At 41.8% G+C, this 14,973-nt stretch overlaps 1 protein-coding gene across 8 annotated transcripts in view; it reads left to right on the top strand.

Annotated features, from left to right (window-relative positions):
- Window positions 1-430: 430 nt before the first annotated feature.
- The window catches only part of TC2N (tandem C2 domains, nuclear), a 36,161-nt gene continuing 21,618 nt past the window's right edge, over window positions 431-14,973 (top strand). For 2 of the 8 annotated variants that reach the window (XM_075753685.1, XM_075753679.1), the window contains exon 1: window positions 546-680. The gene's annotated coding sequence lies outside the window, so the exon portion shown is untranslated. Of the gene's footprint in view, window positions 449-545; window positions 681-722; window positions 818-2,815; window positions 2,989-9,677; window positions 9,812-10,320; window positions 10,597-14,973 lie in introns of those variants that run through there. The other 6 variants (XM_075753680.1, XM_075753682.1, XM_075753686.1 and 3 more) reach the window with 6 other exon arrangements.

Raw genomic sequence — 14,973 nt, forward strand, 5'->3', positions numbered from 1 at the left:
AGGAGAGGGAGAGGAGACCACCTTAAGTCTCACAGAACCTTTGCTTCCTGCAAGGAAATTTCTGAATCAGAATTTCCTGCTGCAATTTCTGAACCCATCCGTGTGATCTGTAAACTGTCCTACAGACTATGCACTCTGTGGCAGGGGCTTACATGTCTATGTAAAGCCTAACATTACAGGGATCCATATTGCAGCTGGACATGCCATTTACTAAAAACATTACAAAAAATTAAAAATTCATTTTTTCTCTCTAAAATATAGGCCTGGTTTTGCTTCTAGCAAAGCGAGAGGCAGCTTTGGCACTGACTTAGCTGGTGTAATGGTCCAGCGAGCGACAAGGAAAAGTTACTAGGAGCTATGCGGAGCTAAATCTGCCCCTATGAGCAGCTCTGGTGAGGCGGTTGAGTCCCAAGCCAGCGGGGAAACTCCCCTTCCGCGATAGGGATCGGTGAGTAAGCGCTGTGGGAGCGTACCTGAAGGGCCGCGTGGGCGGCGAGCCCGGCAGTGCCTGGCTGGGAAGGGCAGGCGGGGGCCGGCAGCCGCCGGGCAGGAGGAAAGGCAGCGAGCGGCCGGGCAGGAGCCGCGGGGCAGTGCAGGGCAGTACCGCAGGAGCTGCGGGCAGGAGACGGCCGGCGGCAGCAGCGAGCAGGCGGAGGGGCAGTTGGGTGCCCTCCCAGCAGGTACCGGGCCGGGGCGGGCGGGAGTGGGAAGCGAGGGACGGAGCCCCCGCTCGGGGGGCCGCGCGGCGCTGCGACCTGTCGGATGTCTGAGGAGAAGGGGACGGCGGAGCGCGGCGCAGGCAACGAGGGAGCGGCAGGTGCGGGCAGGGGCAGCCGGGGAGGCCGAGCGCCGGGCTGGGCCGGGGGGGGGGGGGGCGGGCTGCCCCCGTAGCCGCAGGAAGCCCGAGGCTCCAGGGTGGCCGCCGCCGGCGGAGCTCGGCGCCGGGTGTACAGCACCGAGGCGGCGCGGATGTCCCCTGGGGGTGTCCCCTGCGGGCGGGCCCTCTTCGGGTCCCCGCGGCGGATGGTGGAGGTGGTGGTTTGCTTTCCTTGCCTAGTCGCATATCGGCAGTGTGAAGTTGGGCTTTATATTTCCAGCAGAACCATTTGATTGCCGATCTCCAGCAGCATCTGTAACTCTTGGCACACCTCAGTATAGCAACGTGGGCCGTGCATGACAGTAAATGGGAGCAAAACTAGCCGGGAAGGTTGGCTTTTGTTGGGCTGCCTTGCTGAAGTGATTCTTCCATATAAATCACTGATGCGATTGAATATAACATAACTGCCTTGCGGATCAATACTTAAACGTGAATATACAGTGACACTTTTGCAATTTGCAAATTATTAGTTTTTCGCTGTACTTATAAGGCTTCTGAGAAACAAAACCTAATGATCTTTTTTACAAGCCCTGATGTATTTCATCTGATGCATACTGATAGGTATGTTGAATGGGACAGCATGTTTTTAAAGTCAGGATTCTTTAAGGATGTCACCATATTGATCTACATGTTTTTTCTAAGTAGGCTAAAACTTGCAGACTAATTCAACTTGCAGAACATGAATTGCAAAAGACAGTGTTACTGGGCAGTCTGGGTTACGGGTGATAATGTACATCTGTCATCCTTGTCATCACACTACAGTATCTGGGGGGGCTTTGGGGTGAAGACCTTTCAGTGCCTGGGGTTTGTTTGTTTATGGCTATGAGTATTAATTTGACAGTGCGCTTCCAAGATTTGGCTTGGGACTGTATTTTCTGTCAAGTGACAGACCTTGAGTAATGGATGCAGGTAGAAAACCAGTAACTATATTGAAATACTACAGAATTAAATCTTCGTATAAATTAGGCCTGAGATTAAATTGTACTTAAAACAGTCTCAAACTGGTATTGCTATAAGAAAATATCCTTGTAAAATCCAAATATTCTGCATGAATTAACATCTAAGCATTATCATAGGCACTAATTAGATCACCTTCTGTAGGAACACTTCAGGTAATTAGAGATATGGTTTAGCCAAAACTCAGAAGGAAGTTGTGAATATAGCTAGACAGACTTTCCTTTCTTATACTGGATGAAATTAGCATTGGAAAATACATTATATTCACTGAAGTTATAACCTGCGGTATCCAAGAGCACTATTAAGGCAGCAGTCGTGATCATAAGCAGTTTCAAACTGTCCTGTTCAAAAGCCACAGTGTACTTTTTTAATGCATACCATACAGCTGGATTCCTGGGTGGTTCAGATCACTCTGGTTATTAAACAGCGGTCTGAAATAAATATCATCTTAAATTAAGCTTGTCTTGTAGCTTTCCTTTGATGTGGAAACATGCCCAATGTCTCATGTGATGCATAGATAAGAATGGAAAGGTTGATATTGCGGCTGTTCCTACAATGTACACTTCCAGTCAGTGCCGTTGTAATTGTGCAGCAAGAGAACTAGATCTCAAGGGATGTATGCAGGACTACAGCTGTAAGGGCTTGGGCATCTAAATAATCCTGTGGGCACTCGCTCCTCAGAGCTAGATCCTTGCTGTCCTAACCCTTGGTGTCTGATCTGTGCAGGCTCGTGTTTTTCGCAGTAATACTTGCTGAATGCATTGAGGTCTGCTGCTTGATGTGTCTTAGTTTTGGCAGTGTTGATTAGTTAGGTGCCCAAACTGTCCAGGGATCCAGAAGCGAGGTGTTCCTTGATAAGTTGCTCTTGGAGAGCCCAAGTGTCTTCAGATTACATATAGATGATCAGGACCACTTAAAAAAATACGCAGGGGAGTATATTGCTGTGCTTTTTATTTATTTTTTTCTTCTTATTCTTTCTAGGCTTTGTCTAGAGCTGTTACCCAGATGTGAAGAACCAAGTTCTGAATTTCCATCTTTCATTTCGCAAGAGAGTGCTAGAGCCATAAACCTGTGTGTTGTTCTGGGCTGGTGGTCTCTGATTCCTTACTTATGAAACTGTTTTGCCTTGCTTTCAATACAGAAATATTCATTAGGTGAGCTGTGATCCTACAACTCAGTGGCTAGGGCATGAATCCTGGAGTGGGGAAGTTTGATTTCTAGTCTTTTTTTCCAGCTGTATGTTAAATATTAAAAATATATTTGCAGAATACATGTGGTTAAGTGATATTGAATTTCAAGAAAAATATATTTATTATTAAAGTGTCCCTTGATTCTTGCAAATACTTATAAAAATCACACCTACTAAAAATGCTGCACCCAAAGGTAATGTTGAACTCCACAAAGTCCCATCAATTCCACTGCCCTTCCCTGCACTTAATTTAGGTGATGAATCCCCAGGTGATTAAGTCCTCTTTCTTCTTATGCTATGGAAAGAGTGAATGTGGGTAGGATTGTTCAGTCAGTCGTGTGTGTAGGCTATTTATTTACAATGTTGGAGAAAAAGCTCAGACTCTGGTCTCTTTTTCTCTGTCCTAATCATTAGGCTCAGTTATTTTACTTGTATGTTCTGTTAACTTGTGTTTCATTTCAGCTGGTTTGCTTTTCGCTCAGTTTCCGTTCATCGTACTCATAGGTGTTTTAGTTTCAGATGTACGTTACTCTAAATGCACTCCCCAGGGTTGTGGGTTGGCTGTGAAAAGGACAGTGTTGCTCTGGCTCCCCGTTTTCCCCACTGTGTGTTCTGACCCCACCTTCTGCAGTCAACCCCAGGGGGAACTGGAAAACTACTTCACAAAAAAACCCCAAAAAACCCACATTTGTTTATTTTGGTGGTTTAGTTTTGCATCTAATCAGTGAGCTGGACCAACTCATCGTGCAGCTGTGTGTTTACTAGATCCAACAGGGATGGTTGTCGGCAAGGGAGAGCCGAACTGCCCCTCCAGTAGCAGCCAGCCCTTCAGGCAAGTTTGGAACAGGCAGACACAGCCCCATGTGTGGTGGGCAGAGCCTGAAGACCTGCCTTAGAAGGGCTGCCTCCACTAGGAAGCCAGGCTTTGGCTAGCTTATGCCTACTGTCTTCCTGGGAATCCTACCCGCTTTGGCTTATAGCAGAAGTACCCTTTGACTTTGGTGGAAACATTTATTGAACTTGTTAGCATTTTAATCAAGCAATTTATTTCATTTAGTGAATTTCGTGTGATGCATATCCTATTGCTCCTCTCTTCGGACCCTTGTTTAAGAGTTTTGTAAACTTTGTTTACTCTGAGTTGTTATCTCCCAAGATACCTTAAATATGGTAAATATTCTCTGTCTAATCTAAGTAGGACAACACCCAATCTCTGTCAGCAGAGAATGTAAGATCTTATCTCTTTAAAGTGAAAGGCAAAGTGGGCTTTGACTTTAAGTAGGACAGGCTGAGTTTGGGTTAAGCCGTGTTGTCGTTCTGGTTAGTAATGCTATTCAGGCTCCATCAGAAAGATTACTGATGCAGAGAAAAATTATGTTGTTAGCCTTTTGCAGCCGGGATGAATTTTCAGACCAAAACTGAGGAGCCTCATGTGGGAAGAGGTTCAAGTGCTGGGTTTAGTTTGAGCTCATCTGTGTTGCATCATATCTCTTATGTTAATACATCAAACCATGCAGAATTAGTGAGGACACTTCTCTTAAGTTTAGTATGAGTGTTTGTTCGCCTGTCATCACAGATGAAGTTTACATTAATTCAGTGCCAAAAAAAATGTCAGAAATCTGATGCTTATCTTTCCTGTACATTTTACCCTGGTGATTTTGTTTTGAAGCTTTGTTTTTCAGAGCTAGAAGGCTGGCTGCTTGGCTTTTATGGGATAGCCTTATCACCAGAGCAGTGGGGGAGTGTCTTCCCCTTGCAGGAATGCAACCCCTTGCTGCCACAGAGCCCTTGTGCCCTCAGGCCGAGGGGGCTGGATGTGACCCTGTCGACCCTGCTTGTTGAAGCTGGGCCAGTGTGTACAGCATCAGGTGGTTCATGTGGCCAGAAGATGGCCCAGCCCTTGACCAGGGCTTAGCAGGGTCTGGAGGGGGCAGATAAAGGGGGGCTAAGGAAGGGTTCTCTGCAAAATTCAGGCATCCAGTTCTCTGTGTGTGTGCCTCTTCGAATGAGGAAAGCGCCTGCTGTACTGCAGAGAGGTTAGTCAGAAGGAGGTTTAAAAGTAGCTTGAGCTAGCAGCCTTCTGTGGTTAGCAGTGAACTGGTACAAAACCAAGTTGTGCTTCCTGTTCGCGAGGTTTGTAAAATGTTGTTTAGCACTGAGCTTGTAGGTGACAACAAAACATTCTCAACACCAGTTTCATTTCACAATAGAGGAAAATTTAAAACCTCTTAGTTCTGGGTTGGATTTGGGGTTTCTTTTCCAATTTATTTCTCCAAAATGGGATTGTCTGCCTCTAGATTGAGAACTGTCAGTCTCCTGTTGAGGTTCTCTGTCTGCGGAGCAGTGATGGGAGTAGTTAAAATTTCCTCCATGAAACCTTGATCAAACCCAGAACATCTCCCTGAATTATCCTGGCTTTCGTTCAGTTCAGTGGTACATGTACTTCCAGATTTAGTCTCACCAATGTGTGAAATCTTGGGTCAAAAATCTCCTGCAAAGAGTGTTGATTTAAACTCAACAGGATAAAAACAAAACAAAATAGACATTCATGGTGTAGCCATTGTTCACTTTGTTTTAAGCAAATCTGTCTTAAGAGGCAGAAAAAGGGAATGATAAGTTCATGCTGCCAACTTCTGCTTTCAGGACCTCTGTCTTCTCAGAAAGGAGCAGAGCCCCACTGCTGTGCCCCATAGTTGTAGCAGCATTCAGCCAATGATAATTGGGATGTTAGATGCTCTCATAAAATTGAGACAGTTTTGGTTTCTGCTGTTTTCTCCCAATGTCTACGCAAAATTATTTACAAATACCTCTTTTATGCAGTGCCTGGTTACCACTCATCTGCCTGGGTAGCTGCCAGCTGGTCCAGCCAGTACAGCTCTTTCACGGGCACTGCTGGGGCTGTTAGAAGTGGCTGGATCAATTTAAAGCAAAAAATAATAAATAGTTGCACCTTATAAAGACAGGATCGTCCTGAACTTTTATTTTAAAGTGTGTTTAGGCAGCTTCCTTAGCTCAGTGCTCATGCCCTGCAGAGCCATACTCCCAATCTGTTTTGAATTTGAATTAATTAAGATCAGTTCCCATTTCCTGTTCTCAAGTCGTTCCTTTAATCTGTTTTCATATATCACCTGTTTCTTTTCTTAATCTCAGCCGTAGTCTTTTAGCCATCATTTATACAATGTACATATTTCCTTCTTCTTGCCACAATATTGCATCTGGCTATAAAGTGTGACAATGAGGAGCAGAACTGCTGAACAGGGAATCCACATCCTGTGGAAACCCCATAATACAAAGTTTTTTGTTTTCATTGTGAAACAGGATAATAACTATATGTAAAACAACAATTAACTAATTAATGTAAAATAACTAATAAAAACCTGTTTCACCTAAAATAAAGCAGTAGATGTTTGTGTGCATGTATATATAAAGACTCTTCTTGACTCTTGTAGGTCAACAGGGTTCCCTTAAAATAGTTTTAATGGTAATGAAACTGTATTTTTCCATGCAGTACTGTTTGTGTTTTCTTCTTTTTTCACATAAACAAAAAAAGGAGCTATTTTTCATTAGCTGTCTGGATATTATATGTGTATCCATGTGTTTTCTGTGGGGCTCTGTGGTCATGGCAGAGGCTGAGGAGTCCTGGATGCCATTCAGTGCTGTCTTTCAGTGTCGCTTTCAAAGGCCCATCTTTTCAAAGCTAGACATGTTTAGCCATGTTAGAGAACTCCACTGCACAGGCAGATGCTCTTGCCTAAAACACCTTCTTCCTGGCTGTCCTGTTGAAAAATACATCCAGATGTTTCCAGTTCTCTTTGGTATCAAGGCTATAGAGGGACTGCTGACAGATCTATTTTTGTGGCTTCCTGGCATTACTGCAGAAGGAGAAAAAATAGATTAAAACCTGACACGGGATACATAGAGAAAGTTTTAAGTTTTAAGTTAGATTATAAAGTACCCATCGGTGATTGTCTTGATTTTTTCCTAATCTGCTTAGAGCAAAGGAACTTATCTTATGTTGAATTCTTTCCATGTTCTCATCAAAAGCCAAGTTCTTTTTACAGAGATTTTAGTCTCTTAAGTTTTCTTTTCTGGTGTCCTGACTTCAACTCTTGCTTTGCTGTTTTCCATCTGAGTCCAATATGATCTACAGTCCAACATAATGGATTTATTCTTTTGTGTTTACTGCCCCAATACATACCATATTGTACATCCTTGTCCAAGTCAGTGAATTTATCTACAGTTCACAGGAACAGTGTGGTCAGTTCAGTAATTGGATGAATTGGTTACTTGCCTAATGCAGCATTAGAAGAAACACTATCTCTATCAACTTTTACAGCCCAGAGCATAGGGGATTCAGCATATTAAAATCCAAAGTTTTAAGCTTTATCATGGGATAGATTTATAATGTTCCCTTCTTAATTCAAATATAAATCTCGCATGAGAAAAATTGGCTCAGATTTATGAAAATTGTTCTTTTGGCCCTTGTAAATGATATTATTAATCTTCTGCATACTGGGGCAGGCTTGGATTAAGTCTACATTTGAGGGCTGCAGGTGCAAGGCTATAATGCTAAGCCAGAGTCAGGGTGTCCCTGGGGGCCGTATCAGAAGGACGACTCTGGATTGTGTACATGTGCCAGGGCTTGTTCCCCTTCTCCAAGGGGTGCCTGGAAAGCAGTGGCAGTTGTTCCTGTAGCACAATAGCTCAAGCACACACACCTGCTCAGCTTTATTTTTCTTCAGGGAAGTAGGCAAGAGCAATTAATTCTTCTTCGTGACATACTCTGGTGGTCTGTGCCTGGGCTGCGTGTGCAGATGCGCTGAAGGCCATTTGGCCTCCTCCAGTCTGGAGCCCTGGGAAGAAGCAGCTGCTGAGCTGAAGGGGACCACAGCTAGATTGCACAAGCGCTCTTGCTGTAGAGTTCAGCTCAGGACCTGCATGAAGGGACACATATATTAGATCATCTTCATCTGGGCAGAGAAACTGGAGGGAGAAGGGAAAGTTGCAGTGGGACACGGCATGGTCTCTCACAACTGCATGTAGGAAGATGTGGCTGTTCCAGGCAAAGCTTCTGCCCTGGTTCAGTTAGACCTAGACCTCCTTGGCAGGTGAATGTATAAAGCAGCTTGTGGTATCACAGTGAGCTCTGCTTTTACTGCTACGACAACAGCTCAGCTAAGGATTGACTTCTGAGGTGGTTTTGTTTGCCTCAGGAGAAGCCTGCTAAAGCTCAATAAGTAATACTTTTTGTGCAGTTGTCACATCCTGACTGATAGCAGTGAAGTGTTGAGCATGCCTGCTGATTACAAGGGTTTTAAACTTTATGTGCAACTGTTACCTGTAGGAGTCCAGCAAACAGTATCTTATCTGAACACTATGGCAGTCATCAGCGGGACTGTGGAGATGCTCTCTGCAGACTCCCATCCTCCTCTTCTCCCCTTGCTCAGAATATAGTCAGGAAGATGCAGAGGCAACTGTGGACCAGTAACAGTTTGGGATCTCAATACAATGCTGTGGGAATGCCAGCAATCTTGCCCTTACAAGTATTAATTAATGAAATACGTTCTCACCTTAGATTATCCTGTGACATTGTTGAGTCTGAGGTGCACAGTTTGGTTGTGGTATCAGCCTGAATTAAACTGGTCAGAGAAGCAGCATAATGTTTTGAGAAGAACTATACAAAACAGACTTGAATGCTGTAAAGCTTACATGTATTGCTTTGGTCTACTTAGCTTATTGAAGAGCAATATAACGGAAGGTTAGATCCTAATCTTTTAAGATCTGAATGAAGAAAAGAGATACTACTGATAATTACCACTTTTAATATAGCAAAGACATAAAAACTGGTAAAAAAATTAAACCATAGAGTTAAAATATTAACAGTGAAGGCAATTAGCTCTTGAAATAGTTTCTGAAATAAAGCCCAAGTGTCTTCCTGCTTAAGTTGCTCAGTGTAGTGCAGGAGTAACTGGTTGAAACCCAGTGGTGTCAGTAACAGGAGAGCGGGACAAGGGTGTATAAAGGGCCTTCTGGTCTTCAAAAGTAAGATTCTGCTTTAGCAAACTGTAAGTGAATGAGAGGAGTTTGCAGGACAGAACTGTGCTGGTTCAGACCAATGGTCCGTTCAGTTTCCTGTTTCTGGGATTAGCAAGAGGAACCCGTAAAGCTTCCTCTGGTGGGCTGTTGTGCCATCATTTACCAGGAACGTGCTTCCTGTGCCTAGGCAGTTAGTGGTTTGTTTGCATCATGGAGCATGACACTTTTCCCAGCAACTTTTTACCGTCTATTTCTGTTACCAGGTTTAATTGTGTAACTACTTAAACAAGGCCACTAGGCTCTTTGCCCCAGGAAAGCTGTGCAACAGTCTATCATAAAATCCCCATCATCTAAACTTGGCTAATGATGCATAGTCTTTTTTTTTTTTTTTTTTTTTAGTTTTAAATATGTAATTACACTTTTTCTTCATTTATTTGCCGCACTGGGAGAGCTTTACATCTCTTCATTATGTTTCTGTCGAACTGTTGTAAGATGTCTCTCACAAGAATGCCTTTCTGGTTGTGTCCTTCAAAAGCTTTCTCATAACTTCTGTTTTTCTCTTATTTCAGCATCTCCTTTGTGATCCACTGCTTTCAGGGTGAAATCTCTTTCTCTTTCCAGGCACAAAAGAAAGGAAAACCTCATGTTTTCTTCATTCCTTGGAAGGCAGAAGAACTGGAATAATATCTATGTGCAAATTCCCAGAACGTTCATGCTTTTCCCTGAGTTGCAGTTAACAAGCAGAGAAGGAATGCGTATGTACACACACACCCCCACTACTTACTGCAGATATCACTGTTGTGGGGTTCTCCTGGCAGGCATAGATAGGAGTCTTTTATCGTGCACCTGATGGGTGTGTGTTGGCATGACGTTTTTTGTTTCCTTTTTTTTTTTTTTCTTTTTCCTCCAGACAACCTACTATTGCCTAGATTTATAATGAATAGGAACGAAAGCTTGTGTCCTGTCTTTTCACACGCTCAGACCCACTTCAAGTGCCTCTCTCTCCCGTGTGGATGGTACAAATCAGACCTTCCTACAGTCCCAAAAAACCTAGGGCTTTTTTTAAAATTGTGGACTTTATGTCTTTGGCAAGCATATGCCCGTGCATGGCACTATGTGTGTAGGTTATGTGTGTAGGTTATGTGTGTGTGCTGTCCTTGCTGTTACACTAGCAAAGTACCTGGAGGCAAATTTCTCAAAGCCTTTTAAGCTGTTTTACTAGTGTTGACTGGTTTTGAGTTGCAGTGGTCACAAGCCACCCCTCTTCAGACAAAGAGCTATGCTTAGACTGGTGCACAGCTCCCAGATGCTCTCCCCCAGAAACAAAACTACAGAACAGCTGGCCGTGGAAGTTAAACCTTTTGCAGCATCTGCACAATCAAAAGAGACTCCATCTGAACTGCAGCAGAAACAGCTTTTGCTGTGCTGTGTTTTTGTTAATCATCTGGAGACCTGTGGTGGTATTGTTATGCTCCTTGAAGGATTTATATGGCTGGGATTGACTGCATCACCTGGATCTGAAAGGCAGAAAGGCACAGAGGTAGCATAATCGTGGTGTTTGGCTGAGGTGTGAACTGGCAAGCTTGAGCTCGCTTTCTCCACAGGGCAGATCCTCAGATGTTGCAAAGTGTCATGGCTCCACTGGGGCTACTGGAGCTGTAGACACTATGTCATTCAAGGATCTGTCCCAAATGCTTAATAACAACCGATCTTCCCTGTTTCCGTGTATTTTTTTTTACACCTCCTGCTTTGTGGGGACTTACTACTAGAAATTTTGCTGTGATATGTTTCTGGAATGCAGATCTGAGAATGTGTTTTATGCTTTTATGGCTGTCAATAAATCTCATAACATTTGAAACCTCTGGTTTAGCCAGCTTTCCCAGTTTGAGATCAGCTATTTCACCTTTGTGTCTATTGTGTAGTTTTAAATGTGTTACCTGATCAACTCCTATGGAGCAGTGCTGTGATTAAATGCAGTAAAATACATTGGCAGCCTACAAACTTGTTGCAAAACATATCCTTTCATCATAAGGCAGCAATGGCCTGACATTTCTTTTTCAGACTGCTTTCAGCTTTTAATATTTAATATTGCAATCATCCGTTTTCCATCATGTTCTTTTTATTTAATGAGTTGTTGAAAATATTTACTTTCTTCTCCAAACATCTCTGTCTTGTAATCATTCTGGAGGCCTCTGGAACTGAAGTCTTTGATACTCCGTTTATCTGATTTTAGCTCATTCAAAATTTCTATCAGAGAAATCTGGAAATCGTTAAGATCATTTATGTTCTCCATCTAAACCCATTAAAATAGTAGTGATTGTAATTCTCTAGGCTCTGTGTATGTGTGTGGCTGGGTTTTAAACTTCGTTGTTTCCAGGATGTTCTAATAACCTTGGCTCTTCTTATGCCTTAGTGTGGAAAAGGACTATTGCTGAGTTACATTTGATTATCTTATTTTGGCTTGATACTGGGAAGAGAGAAATAAAAAAGCTTACTGAAATCGGTGGAAAACACCAAGGAAGACAGAGCATTTGTGACAGAGTGACAAGATCTGGGTTCAGTTCCCTCTTCTGCTGCAAGTAGATTTCTGTATCTCAGTTTTTTTGTCTGAAAATCAGGGATAATTCTCCTTTTCCTTCTTTTCCTTCAGTCTAATATCTCCAAAATGGAGGATGTCTTTGACATATGCATGTTGCCTAACAAAAACTGACCCCAAAATTTAGAGATAGGGTCAAGGAGTTCTAACTTCTTGTTTAGATGGATGGCTTTGCTGGGAAGTCAGTACTTCTTTGGAATTTGCTGGTGCACCTAACAAATGTCTCTACAGTTCAGGTTTGTTTGGTAAATTTATTCCCAGACAAATGCATGTTAGTACAATCTTTTAACAACTGTTAAATGATATACTGCGGATTTTTGGGTAGCTGACACCAGCAAAAGATTCTGGCATGTGGGACAAGTTTAACCTTTGATAGAAATGTCAACTTCTGTCAAGATTATGAAATGCTTGTTTAATCTTCTACAAGACTTTCGTTCATTTTCAGTTAATAAAATATACAACAGAACCTGCTAAATTTCTCTGTCCCACATGGTTAAGACAAAACTCTTGTATGCCGTGAAAGTTGTATAACTAACCGTAGGCAACTTTCAATTACTTTTTAAAGTTGTTTTTTTTTTTTTTTAGACCATCCATGCTGTGATTTTACCAGCAAAGCAAAGTGCTCTAAGCAAAATGAGGGAGCACTGTATCTAGATGATCTGTCCCTCAGCAAATGCTGTCATTTTTTTGTAATGTGGCTGTGGTATATTTTGTCACTGAAACCATTACATTTTTAAGCTTAAAAAGTGTACATGGCATTCTAGTCTCTTATTCATGGAACTTTCTTTTCAAAATACTGTATTTAAGCTGAAACTGAATTGGAAACTCTAAGCTATGTGTCTATGTACTTTGGCATTGGCTACTGGTATTACCTTGCCTACAAAACAGTAATCTGTAAATAGTGTACTCTCTTCTGTACAATAGGCAGTGATGAATTGCTTTATATTTGTCTTGAGATAGGAAAAAATGTATGAATGTTTGCATGTTGATAAATGGAGGGAAAAAAGATAATGGTCAAAGACTACTACAGGTTACGTGCTCTTACTGTGAAAAACACGATCCTTTTTTTAATGACAGAAGTACAAAAGATATAGAATTACATTATTACTGTTATATTCTCAATACCCATATGAAGCCCTTTCTTTTTTAGGTGAGGCACTCAACCCTGTGATGGAAAGGCAACTGCTGATGACAGACAATTTACACTTGTTTATTTGTTCACATTGATGGTTCCAGCTAAACAATTCTGGGGAAAGAAATTACTACCATGAACTGAATTTTCTCTGATGCAGCAAATCTGATTTTTCTGCTTTATGTAGCTGGAAAGCAGGGTGGTTACTAACATTTTGGTTTCTTCATCAGCAGTAGCAAATAAATTCAATCTAGACATTTTGAGATAAAACTGTTTTGCCTGCGCAAACTGCCACTGAGGCTTAGATACAATTGTCGCAAAGCTTAGAGCAAATGAAGCAGCTGTTTCAGCCCAGTTTAAACGTGGTGAACAAGAGTAAAGCATATTAAGTCCAGCTGTATACTGATAACAGCTGGGAAGGAAAATCACTGCAAGGGAACCTTAGAGTCAATTTTGAATTCTAGCAGGCTTAGCTATCCTGAGTGCGCCTTTGAGGGAGGAGCAGCAGTGAAAATTTCATCCTTAGAAACGTGGAGAATTTAATGAGAAATTCCTACGCCTCTTTTTGTGCTTCTGTAAAGATGCAGAGCAGGTTCTGGAGTTGGTGGCATCGCCTCTGAGGATTTTCAATGCAGATCTCATACTGTACGTACATTTATGGGCAATTTTGAGATCAGGGCAAGTACTGAGTGATGGATTCTGTGCAGAGTAACGGAGTCCCTTTGAAAGCAGGATATTGCACCCCTACCCTGTCTGGTTAGAGACTATGCTGTAATCTCTTTTGTAGCATTCTGTTTTCCAGAATAATGTGTGCCAGTATTCAGGCTATTTCTGAGGGTTTTGTATGCGGTCACTTGTATTTTGATCATTTTGGTCTGTTGAGCACAAAGAGCAGTATAAAACTAGAGGAAATAATTAACAGTACTTAGTGGTAAAACCAGCAAAAATTATTCAGAGAAATTGTATTAAACCAAATATTCCCTTAGGTTCTTGTTGCAGTAGAATAAAGGTTTACTTAGGTTTAGTTCTAATGGGAATTTATTTTAAGAATTTCCTTCTAATCAGTACTTTCTGATAGCTCATGATTAAGAATAATTCTGGAACAGCTATGTAGTTTTAATAATAAACCTTCATTATATTTCACACTAGTATTTTAAAGATAACAAGTTCCTCATGAAGCCACATGCTCTCAGTGGCTTTGCAAAACTCATAAGACATGAACAACAGTGCTGAGTTACTGTAGAGTGCAAAAGAGCACGTCAGTATTTGCAAATTGATGTATCTATTGTTAACTTTCTAGTGGCACCCTACCAATGGAAAGAAATAATGTTAAGACAAGAAAGCACATGTTTTCTAAGGTAGATGAAGTGTCTATAGCTTAATATTGCCACTTGGCATTCATCAGAATTTTGAGGTTTTTGAGAAAAGTTTGGAGGATATTCATGTTATTTCCACAGTATTTGTGTGGTTCCCTAGCTGTCTTTGAACACACATACAAAGACAATGATGGCACTGTTCAAGCTGCGGGTGGGAATGGCTTCTGTGCTGGCATACAGAAGCTTTCAGCAGTTTCTTGAGATTGAGATAACTGAGCAAACGTGTCCATTTTTGTGTAATTGTCATCTTCTATCTGTGCTTTCTCCCTTTCTCTTACTTGTTGTCTTCCTCATCCTTTCAGCTTATGTTCATGTTGTGTTTGGTGTCTTCTGAGCTCCGCGGAGTTGGAATCATGTCTTGTTATGTTCTACAAAGAATCTTGTGTACTTTAGGTACATGTAAAAGGACTAGATTTAGACAGCTAAAGTTTTGGACAGGAGGCAATGCAGCTGTCTGTGTCACTCTGAAAAGAGAACATAAGGATATGAATAAAGACATTTAAATGAGACCAGTTAGTATTGTCACAAAGTTCTTTTAATGTTAACCAGCTGTTATAGACTTGTTCTCATTCTTTAGCAGATTACATGCTTCTTATTTTGCTGGAAGTCAGCACTCTCTGTACGCATAGCAGACAATTATAAAACAGGTCTTCAGTTTCATGTGTATACAATTATGAGAAAGCAGTAGTTCCTCAAAGAAGGCAATTTTGGCATCATTCACAAAGAGTGTTTTCAAATGTAAAGTATGGAGTATGTTGAGTGAAAAATGTAAATGCGTATGGATGTATGTGAAAATAGTACATGAGTGAAAGA

This window comes from Balearica regulorum, chromosome 5, assembly GCF_011004875.1.
Source record: "Balearica regulorum gibbericeps isolate bBalReg1 chromosome 5, bBalReg1.pri, whole genome shotgun sequence".
Taxonomy (NCBI): domain Eukaryota; kingdom Metazoa; phylum Chordata; class Aves; order Gruiformes; family Gruidae; genus Balearica; species Balearica regulorum.